This window comes from Phyllostomus discolor, chromosome 5 (assembly GCF_004126475.2).
Source record: "Phyllostomus discolor isolate MPI-MPIP mPhyDis1 chromosome 5, mPhyDis1.pri.v3, whole genome shotgun sequence".
NCBI lineage: Eukaryota > Metazoa > Chordata > Mammalia > Chiroptera > Phyllostomidae > Phyllostomus > Phyllostomus discolor.
Window position 1 is genome coordinate 103941699 of NC_040907.2, and position 12047 is coordinate 103953745.

The following is a 12047-nucleotide window of genomic DNA, read 5'->3' on the forward strand; positions in this document are numbered from 1 at the left end:
AATAGGACCCAGGGGACAAGTTGAAGAATGTAGATATTACTCTGTGTGTAATGAAAAGCCATTAGAGATCTCTTGAGCAGGGAAAAGATGTGACCAGATTTATATGTTTTAAAATATAACCTCTTGCTGCTGTGTGGAGACTAGTTGTAGAGGTAAAAGTGGAGTTAAGAGATGATTGATGTAAAGCCAGTGAAGAAATGATGGTGGCCTGATGCTGGTGGACGTGGAGCAAAAGGGTCAGTTTTAGGATATATTTTATAATTAAAAAATGGTAGGGACTTGCTGATGAACTGAATTTATTGTGTGAGGAAATAAGATAAATTAAGGGTGGCTCTTCAGTTTTATTTTTATTTTATTTTTCCAACAGGCTTAATGCACTTTATTTTTCTTGTATAAAATTATGTGGTGGTCACAGCTGGAGCCTGGGTCCTCTGCACAGACCCTTTGGTGGGTCATTACAAGATGGTCAGTGAATTCCTGATAGGGATATTTGGTGAGCAAGGTATCTTTCCAGAGGTCAGGGTGAGATAGCTATGGGCCTCGGAGATGTCATCAATGGTGGCCTTGTTCCAAACATAAACAATTTATGTTTTAAATTGCATGCTATTTTGAGTAATGTGATGAAATCTCCCTTTGTACTGTCTGGGACATCAATCACACCATTTTCCAGCATATCCATAATTTATATGCTAGTTGCCATTTAGTCACTTAGTAGCCGTATTGTCAGAAGGTCAATAGTAGCCTAATGTTATGTCACAATGCCTATATCATTCACCTCATATCACTCATCATATGGCATCCTGTCATATCACATCATCATAAGAAAGGCGAGTACAGTACAATATTTTGAGCGGGAAACAGCATTCACATAACTTTTATTACAGTATATTTTGTAATAGTTTCATTTTATTATTAGCTATTATTAATTGCTTACTGTGCCTAATTTATAAATTAAACATTATTGTAGGTATGTATGTATAGGAAAAATAGTATAAATAGTGTTTGGTACTATCCATGGTTTCAGACATCTCCTGGGGGTCTTGGAACATATCTCCTATAGATGAGGGGAGATACTGTAAACACACACGCACAGACACACACTTTTGATTATGAGACAATCTGCCTCATGAGAAACAGTATGCCACACTCCTAGAACTGCATGGATATGTAGCATTCACTTTGTCCCTAATACATAGTCAGCTTTGCCCATTAACTGTTGATATATACAATCTCTTTGCTAACTGTTGGTGTGATGAGCATTTAGTTTTATAGTTTTTTAATAGCCACTCATTTATTATAAACATATGTGCTGATTACTATATCACTAAAATAAGAGAATAAATTTACTTTTGAGATTTTTATCATTGTTTTAATCAACACATGTATTATAACTCATGAGTTCTTGTTGATATTAACAGTGTCCTGTGAACAAAAAACTTTAGGAAGTATAACTGATAAGTCTTGTAAATATGAATCCTTGTGATACTTGTAAGAGATGGAGATGAAAACAGCATAAGAAAATGAGTTGATAACATTTGAAACTGAGTGATTAGTTCATGAAGTGATATTTTATTTTTCTGTCTAGTATCTGCTGTTTGAAATTTTCCATAATAAAAAGATTTAAAGAAAATGAAGGAAGATGAATGAACTTTTATTGGATAAAAGGAGGAGTATTACATCAGATTCCCCCAAATTAGGACCTAGTGGTGGATGTTCAAGAAGGTGAAGTATCAAAGGACATTAACAAATCAAGACTGTAGACTTTTGCAATGTTTTGAGACTTGTATAGGCTCAGAGCTTTGGGAAGAAAACTCATGTAAGTGAGTCAGAGTGTTCACAGGTACATAGGGATCAATTGGTGTCCCAGGGAAACTCTGAGCAAAAATTTGTATGGAGAATGTTCCCCTGAGCTCAGAGAAACCCATTGGTTAGCTTTTGCTTGGTAGCACAGAACATTAACTCCAGTTTTCAACAGGAAGGCAGTCTGCCACCACTGAAAACTAAAAGGTCCTGCAAAACAACAAAGTGTTTTAATATTCCAAAATGATGTGCATTTGTATCTCATACAATAGTCATACTTACAGTAACAGAAAGTAGACTGGTCGTGACCAAGGGAGGGACAGGTAGGGACTTGCTGTTCCATAGGTATAAATGAATGTTGTAGACATTTGCTGTTCAGCATTGTACCTATAGATAACAATACTGTATTCAGCACTTAGAAATTTGTTAAGAGGAAGAATGTTTCTTTTTTTTTTTTTTTTTTTTATTTCAATCATTGTTCAAGTACAGTTTTCTGCCCCCTACTCCCGTTTCAGCCCCTCCACCCAACCCTCCCCCCTTCCCCCCACCCTTAGTTTTTGTCCATGTGTCCTCCAAATTTGTTCCTGTAATCCCTACCCATTCCCCCCTGAAATTCCCTCTTCTCTCCCCTCTGGCCACTGTCAGACTATCCCCTATTTCAGTGTCTTTGGTTATATTTTGCTAGTTTTTTGTTTTGTTTTGTTTTGTTGTTTAGATTCCTGTTAAAGGTGATATCATGTGGTATTTGTCTTTCACTGCCTGGCTTGTTTCACTTAGCATAATGCTTTCCAGCTCCATCCATGCTGTTGCAAAGGGTATGAGCTCCTTCTTTCTTTCTGCTGCATAGAATTCCATTGTGTAAATGTACCATAGTTTTTTGATCCATTCATTTACTGATGGGCATCTAGGTTGCTTCCAGCACCTAGCTATTGTAAATTGTGCTGCTATGAACATCGGGGTGCAAAGGTTCTTTTGTATTGGTGTTTTAGTGTTCTTAGGATAGAGTCCCAGCAATGGAATTGCTGGGTCAAAAGGCAGATCTATTTTTAGTTTTCTGAGGAAGAAGAATGTTTCTTTTTAACTCATTGGTTGTTGGACTTCCATGGACTTTGATTTTCTAGCAGTTCTGGTTGTTTGTTGCAAAAGGAAGGAAGAAGGCTATACAAAGTGAAATAAAGGACAATATATAGGAAACCAACAGTGAAGGGAAGGAAGCTTGGGTTCAAGTCAATGATTTGGATCAGAAGGAAGAAATACACATTCAATGAGAACAGAATGAAGAAACACAAATGCAAAATATAAGGAGAGGCTGGAGAACCTCTGGGACAACTTTAAATGTTCCAACATCTGAATCATATGGGTGCCAGAAGAAGAGGAAGAACAAGAAATTGAAAACATATTTGACAAAATAATAAAGGAGAACTTACCCAATATGGCCAAGGAACTAGATATGCAAATCCAGGATGGTCAGAGAATCCCAAAGAAGTTGGATCCAAGATGAAACACACCAAGACACACCATAATTAAGTTACCCCAAATTAGAGATAAGGAAAGAGTCTTAAAAGCAGCAAGAGGAGACAGTTACCTACAAAGGAGTTCCTCTAAGACTATCAGCTGATTTCTCAATAGAAGCCTTGCAGGCAAAAATATTTATTTTTATACTTATAAACAAACAAATAAAATTCCTGAAAATAAAAAAAATTATCAAGTAGGTAGATTTCATGTTAAGTGTTATTTTTTAAGGTATGTTTTATTGATCATGCTATTACAGTTGTCCCAATTTTTTCTCCCCTTTATTCCCCTCCACCCTGCATCACTCCTGCCACCAGCATTTTTGCCCCTTTGTTCATGTCCATGGGTCATACATATAAGTTCTTGGGCCTCTTCATGTCCTATACTTTTCTTAACCTGCCCCTGTCTATGTTGTACCTACCATTTATGCTTCTTATTTTCTGTACCTTTTCCCCCATTCTCCTTCTTTCCCTTCCCCACTGATAGATCTCAATTTATGATTCTATTCCTATTCTAGCTGTTTGCTTAGTTTGTTTTTCTTTTTAATTTCAGTTGTTTTTTCCTTTTTTTTGTTTCTAAATTATTTTATTGTTGTTCAAATACAGTTGTCTGCATTTGCACACCCCCACTCCCCCCACCCCAGCCATCCCCACCTCCCTCCCCTAGTACCATCCCCTCCTTGGTTTTGTCCATGTATCCTTTATAATTGTTCCTGAAAGCCCTTCCCCTTTTCCATCCATTATCCCCTTCCTCCTCCCCTCTGGTTACTGTCAGTTTGTTCTGAATTTCAATGTCTCTGGTTATATTTTGCTTGTTTATTTGTTTTGTTGATTAGGTTCCACTTAAAGGTGAGAGCATATGGTATTTGTCCTTCACTGCCTGTCTTGTTGATAGTTGTGAGTTTGTTTTCATTTTACTGTTCATAGTTTTGATCATCTTTTTTTTAGATAAGGCCCTTTAACATTTCATATAATAAGGGCTTGGTGATGATAAACTCCTTTAACTTGACCTTATCTAGGAAGCACTTTATCTGCCCTTCCACTCTAAATGCTAGCTTCGCTGGATAGAGTAATCTTGGATGTAGGTCCTTGTCTTTCATGACTTTGAATACTTCTTTTAAGACTCTTGCCTGAAAGCTTTCTTTTGAGAAATCAGCTGATAGTCTTATAGGACCTCCTTTGTAGCTAACTGTATCCTTTCCTCTTGCTGATTTTAAGATTCTCTCCTTATCTTTAATCTTGGGTAATGTAATTATGATGTGCCTGGGTATGTGCTTCCTTGGGTCCAAATTCTTTGAGACTCTGTGGGCTTCCTGGACTTCCTGGAAGTCTATTTCCTTTGCCATAGTGAGGAAGTTCTCCTATGTTATTTTTTTTTTTCAAATAAGTTTTCAATATCTTGCTCTTTTTCGTCTCCTTCTCATACCCCTATGGTTTGAATGTTGGAAAGTTTAAAGTTTTCCCAGGGGTTCCTAAGCCTCCCCTCATTTTTTTTTTTTTTTTTTTTTTTTTTTCATTCTTGTTTCTTCATTCTATTCTGGTTGGATGTTTATTTCTTCCTTCTGCTCCAAATCATTGATTTGAGTCCCCATTTCCTTCCCTTCACTGTTGGTTTCCTGTGTACTTTTCTTTATTTACTTTCCTAGCTTTCACTTTTTCCTCTATTTTGTGACCATACTAAACCAGTTCTGTGAGCATCCTGATTACCGGTGTTTTGAACTCTGCATCTGATAGGTTAACTCTCTTTTTATCACTTAGTTCTATTTTTGGAGTTTTGATCTATTCTTTCATTTGGGCCATATTTCTTTGTGTCAGCACACCTGCAACATTTTTAGGGGTGTAGCCTTAGGTATTTTCCTTGGTGGGCAACCCATTTCTCTGTATTGTGGCTCTGTATGTCAGGGACGGGTCAGAGAGGGAACAATGCTGCTTGCTCAGCTATCTGCAGCTTTCAGTCACTTCGCCTGCTACCCACAAGCAAATTAGATCCTTCTGGTGCTGATTCCTGGGTGGGTGGGTTTGTGTACTTTCTAGGACCCTTTGGGCCTCACCAGTGAACTCTCCTGTAAGGCTGGGGATTTCTCCTGCCACCGCTACCCCCACAGGTGTTTTCAGTCAGAGATTTTGAGGCTCTTTTTGACCCATGCAGGAACACTGGGTTGCACTGTCTGTATTGCTCCCCAGTTGTCCTCCTTGTTTAACTGCACACAAATGTGGGACAGCCAGGTCCACCAACTACTGCCTTGCCCACTCTGTCCTCCAGTCACTGCCTTACAGCTTGTCCTCTCCTCTTCAGCTGCCTATCTCTAGCCCTCCTACCAGTCTGAATGAATGTTTCTTCTTTAACTCCTTGGTTGTCAGACTTCCATACAGTTTGATTTTCTGTCAGTTCTGGTTGTTTTTGTTTTTAAATTTGTTGTTATCCTTCTTCTATTTGTGTAAGGAGACACAGTGTATCTACCTATGCCTCCATCTTGGCTGAAAGTCTCATGTTAAATGCTTTATTTTTAAGGTTTTCTAGAAGTTTTTAATGTACTTTTAAAATTATACTGTAACAGTAAACCCTTACAAAGTCGTCTTATGATTATATCATAGCAAGCAATTGTTTACTGGGATAAAGGATATGCTAAAAGACAAATACATAACTATCATTAAATATGCATGGTTTATTGACATTTTTCTTAAAACAAAAAATTGGGTTCATCCAGTGAAGGACATGCATTCTGCCCCCATCTCAAGTAGCAAATGGAATCAGGTTTTAGAAATTCCTGTGATCTTGAGTGTCTTGTTAAATGTTAAAGGGCTTTTGTTTTCTGTTAGCCACTAAATTTTTCAGGAAAAATTCCCCTGCTTTATATGAAGAACACACCAGGGGCCACTCGCAGTATAATGAGATCCAAGTTCATTTCTTACTTTCTCTCAGTATTTGAAATTTTCAGAAGTAATGTATTCTTGAACCTTAAGGTGGAGCTTTGTTGGCTGCATATATTGTCCTAAAGTCAAATTGTCCACATCTGCCTTATGAAGAGCTTTCATTGTTGCATATACTAGCTCGTCATTCTAGTCTGTCTAAACCAAACATTATAGACATTTGAGAAATCACAACAGGCTACACCTTCTTGGTGTGCTTCAGTACACATGCTTCAGAAATTGGCCCTGGGATCACGAACTTTCCTCTGTAATTCTGGAACTGTTTCTATGTTATGTGTATACATATCTAATCCCAAGAGAGTGACCTTTTTATATTGCTTTAAGATCTCCTTGGAAGTTTGGGGTGAGACATTCCATAAGAATTTTTGGATTCCTTTCCTTTAATTAAGATTCAGTCTTTGCAAAGTGCTCAGTTCCTCCATCAGGCATATTATCTTGATCCACAGTTATATTGCAGGGCAATATAATCCAAACCCCACTCTGCAATTGCCTTTGCAGTATTGTAGGTCTCATTGGCATCCAGTGGAGGTGGCTTTCTTACAGTCTTAACAGAAGAAAATCTCCAACCTCTTGTACATGTGTCACCTATCAACATGATTGTGGCTGTGGTGGTGGCATACTCTCCCCCTCCCCAACACTCTCCACTACTGGGGCATCATGCTTCCTCACACACTGTATGGAGATTTAAATTCTGCAAAGTATTTTTCAGTCTATTGTAATTTTTCCCCATGGGAATCTTTGTCTTTAGCCATGGAGGTAGTCTTAACCTTTCTCCTGTCTGGTGCTTTAAGTTTCCTTTATATTCATCCCAGGTGCTCCCGTCTACAAGATCACCAGATACAAAATCTTGAAGGTCTGGTCCATTCTGTAAAAATTCCCTTTTTTATCTGGCAAGAAACTAACTGCTCTGATTGGACTGTATAAGTATTTTCTAAATTACTAGCACTTCACGGTGCGGAGGATGATCCTGCAGCATAGAGACATCTCCCTCTTTTGGTTTCTAGCAGGGATAAAGGATCTAATTCCCAGGAAAAGACCTCATGTTAAGTGTTCTTATCACAATAAAAAATGATATGCCCTGATAAATGTGTGTGTATATGTTTCAATTATTTTTACTGATTTATATTTATATACAATGTACAATTAATATACAAGAAAATCTACTCACTTTACATTAATAGTTCAATGAATGTAGTTATGTAAGTGTCACAACTGAGAGGACCTTTACATTTATCATGTCACTTTGCAATCACTCCTCTTATTCCTTAAGAACCACTGAACTGCTTTCCTTGTAGATTTGCTTTTAGAAGAATTTCTTACACATTATGTAGCATTTTGGGAGTGACTTCTTTCAACTGCATAATGTTTTTAAGATTCATCCCTGTTGTATCAGGAGTTTTATTGCAAAAAAAAGTATTTTATTGTATGGATATTTCAGTTATTTACTCATTCACCTATTGATGGACACTTATGTTGGTTTTGTTTTGAATATTATGCCTATTATGAATAAACCTGTTATGAGGATTCACATAAAGCCTTTGGATAAACATGTTTTGTGGACCCTGAAGAAGAATGTACCTATTAAGAAGGGCTCCTGGTGGCTAACTGGTCTCAAATTTTAAAAAACAGGGCCTAGCAGCCTTTTCTAAATGTACCACTTATACAAACTACAGTTCAGGGAGAAGCTTGAACTACCTGGATCTGCATTGAATTGCCTGCCTGCATTGTGTTCCTGCCATGTAAGCCAGTCCTTATAAATGAGGTCCTGGAATTATATTTCAAACAATAGGACTGAGGCTTTTTCTATTCAACTGGAGCTGTTCAACCATATACCCACCCCAATCAACTTCTTCATAAACCAGTCAGAACTACTCCATTCTGACCAATCAGTACAGTGCTTTTTGGATGAATCAAACTGTGAGGATTTGAAGTCCTCATTGCTTGAAGATGAACCAATCAGGGACCAGAGGCAGGGACTTCTGTCCACATAAGTCAGCTCCTCTCTGGCTCTGAGAGCACACTCTCCCTTTCCACCGGAAATTGTAGACTGTTTCCCCAGCTGGAGTTGAAACATGGAAGATAAAACAGGGATGTTGCATCAGAGCAGAGAGAAGGAAAAGAGCTGTCTAGCTGGAGAGGGGCCTTTCCCCAGGCCCCCCTAGCAGCTCAAATTCTGAATCACAATTGTTCTGTTTCACAGCTGAGCTATATATGTCGCAATTGAGCTGTTTGCACTGAATAAAATTTCCGTCTTCACTGTACCCCAAACGGGGGATTCCTGTTGGTGGTGAATTGATGCCAACAAACTTCAGTTGACAGTTTTCATACCTAGTAGTAGGATTGTTTGGCTTTATGATGTGTATATCTCACTTTGTAAGAAACAGCCAAATTGTTTTCCAAATGGCTACTTTATATTTCTGTCAGCATCTTGTAGTAGAATGTAATAACTTTCCAGTTCATGTTTTTATTTTTTACTACATATATGTATGCATAAATCATATATATTTTTGCTTTGTTCCTTATACACAAATATGCTGTACTGCAACTTGCATTACTTTTTTTCTTTAACTTACATTTTTTATTCCACATTTTGAGATCTATGTTGATATATGGAACTGATTTATTTTTGTGGTGTTCCATTGTTTAAATGTGTCATATTTTAATCCATTGACCATTTGTTTTCAGTTCTGTGAATGCTCTATTTATATATTTGCCTATGTTTTCTTGGGTCACTTGTCCTTTCATTTCTAGCACTTTATATAATTTGCACACAGGGTGGGGCAGTAGGTTTACAGTTGTTCATATGAAAAATGATACACTAATTAATAAATAATAATGCAAGAGTAAACTCCATGTTTCACAAACTCACAACTGCAAACCTACTTTTGCCCCACTGTGTATTTATTAGTTGACTACATTAGGTTACAAAAAATTTCTCTGAATCTGTGGCTTACCTTTATGTTTATTTATGCTGTATCATATTGCACAAAAGTTTTTAATTTTAAGGTAAATATATCAGTTTTTTTTATAGGACTTTTTGCTTTCTGGTTTTAAGAATTCTTTTCTACCCCAGAGCTACTGTTGATTGTTGGTATTTCTTGGTTTGCAGCTGCATAACTCCAATTTCTTCCTCCCCTGTAACCTGGTATTCTCCCTTTGTCTGTCAGGGTCTCTGTATTTCTTCTCTTTAGAGCTGGTTTGTCCATAGACTTCCTTGATCCTGCTCTGCCAGAGCCAGGTCTGGGCTGGTTGCCTCAAATCCAGCATACGATGGGCATGGTGCACTCTGGAACTGCCAGTTCCCTTTCTTTTCTTTTTATTGTGTTGTTGCACTGGCTAGAGCATCTGGGATAAAGTTGACTAGAAATGGCAAGTAGGCATCTGCCTTCTTCCCAATTTTAGAAGAGGGACTCTTTATTTAACTATGAAGTATGATGTCAGATGTAGGTTCTTCCTTAGATGCCTTTTATTAGATTGAAGATGATCCCTTCAATTCCTAATCAATTAATCCCTGGCTGGCATAGCTCAGTGGATTGAGTGCTGGCCTGTGAAACAAAGGGTTGCAGGTTCAATTCCCAGTCAGGGCACATGCCTGGGTTGCCAGCCAGGTCCCCACTGTGGAGTGTGTAAGAGGCAACCACACATTGATGTTTCCCTCCTTCTCTTCTTCCCTCTAAAAATAAATAAGATCTTTTGAAAAAATTCCTAATCAACTTGGTTTTTAATCATGAATGAGTGAATTTTTTTATATTGAATAATTTATTGTTTTGTATTTTTATATATTTTTTTTTACTGTTGTTCAAGTACAGTTGTCTCCATTTTCACTCCACCACACCCCCTGCTCCACCCATCCCTGCCCCCCACCCTCAAACCTACCCCCTTTGGCTTTTTCCATGTGTTCATTATACATGTTCCTTGATGGCCCTTTCCATATTATCCCATTATCCCTCTCCCCCCTTCTCTCTGGTTAGTGTCAGTTTGTTCTTAATTTTAATGTCTATGGTTGTATTTTGCTTGCGTGTTTGTTGATTAGGTTCCACTTATAGGTGAGATCATAGGGTATTTCTCTTTCACTGCCTGACTTATTTCACTTAGTATAATGCTTTCCAGTTCTACCCATGTTGTTGTGAATGGTAGGAGCTCCTTTTTTTCTGCTGTGTAGTATTCCATTGTGTAAATTTACCAATTTTTTGATCCACAAAGAGTGAATTTTTTTCAAATGCCTTCTCTATGTGCCAGAGTATTTATGGTTTTTCTTTTTGAGTCTGTTAAAGATGAAATACATTGATTTTGAATGCTAAAGCAAACCTGCATTTCTAGGATGAACCCTACTTGATCCTGTGTCGACACCCTTTATAAATTGCTGTTTCAGTTTGCTATTTTTAAAAAGAATTTTTACATTTATGTTCATGAAATATATTGAAATAATTTTCCTTTCTTGAGGTGTCTTTGTCTGGGTTTGGTATGTGGGTAATGTTGGCTCATAGAATGTGTTGAAAAGTGTTTTTTTTCCTGGAAGAGTTTGTATAGAATTATTGTCTCCTTTAAATGCAAGTGAATTTAAATCCTGGGTCTGGGTCTATAATTTTTCTGTGTGTGTGTGAAGGTCATCAGGTACAAATTCAATTCATTTAATAGGGCTATTCAAGTTTTCCTTTGGCAGTTCATGCCTTTTCAAGGACTTTTTCAATTTCACCTAAGTTGTTGAATTTATTTGCATCAAGATATTAATAGAACTCCACACTGCTTTAGCTGCAGCCACAAATTTTTTTATATATTCTTTCAATTTAAAGTATTTTCAAAGTTTTTCTCATTACTTCCTCTTTAACCTATGGCTCATTTAGGAGTGTGTTGTTTAATTTCCATATATTTGGGGATTGTTCAGATGTTACTGATTTCTAACATAATTCTGTCCTGGTGATAGACCACATCTTATACGATTTCCATTCTTTTAAGCCTTCTGAAACTTGTTTAAGCCAGAAATGTGACCTTGTAAAGAATATGTATTATGCTGTTGTTGGGTGGTGTTCCAGAAACACCAGTCAAGTTAATTGAAAATCCTACATATCTTAACTGATTTTCTAACCATTAGTGCTATGGATAACTTACATATTGAAATATCTAATTGAAAATTTGCCTATATCCATTTCAATTTTACCCATTTTTACTTTATGAATTTTTCACCTTTGTAAGTGTATTAGAGCTAGAAGATAGTTGTTTTGTTTTTGATTCCCAAATTCAAAGATACAGAAGTCTCTCCCTTGGGGCCAATTTCTGCAGAGAATAAACCTCTCACCTCTTGCAGGAGGGTAAATCCCTGGTCAACAGTGCACAGGTGCTGGGGAGGATATGTGTGTACGGGATGAGAGGAATGTTCCATATGCAACCAGCCATTCATACTGCTTTCCCTCCATGTATTCAATTCCCATTAGGCATGTCTGAGCCTGCAGCCAAACTGGTTCCTTCTCATCCTTATCTTCATATGCAAGCAATATAAGTGGTGCCTGCTTCTGCTCTGATATAGCTATCTTCCTTCTGTCTTTCAATTTTTTTTTTTTTTTTGTGGAGATATCATTTGCTGGTCTTTCTCCTGTTTTTATTGCTGTGATTTTTAAATTTAAAAAAATATTTTCTACCATATTAACTGCTGTCCAGGGGGATCAGTGTTTAACAGAAGCACATTTCCTATTCTCTTCTCTGCTAGCCATTTTGCTTAGTTGACCAAACCCTGACATTTCTGCAGCCCCTTTTGATCAGTTACCACATGCTTCCTATGCATTAGCTTTTCCCAGTTCTACCTCTTAT

General features: G+C 37.4%; 1 pseudogene; it reads right to left on the minus strand.

Moving 5' to 3' along the window:
• Positions 1 to 5824: 5824 nt before the first annotated feature.
• On the minus strand, positions 5825 to 7268 carry LOC114497158 (annotated as a pseudogene).
• Positions 7269 to 12047: the final 4779 nt, after the last annotated feature.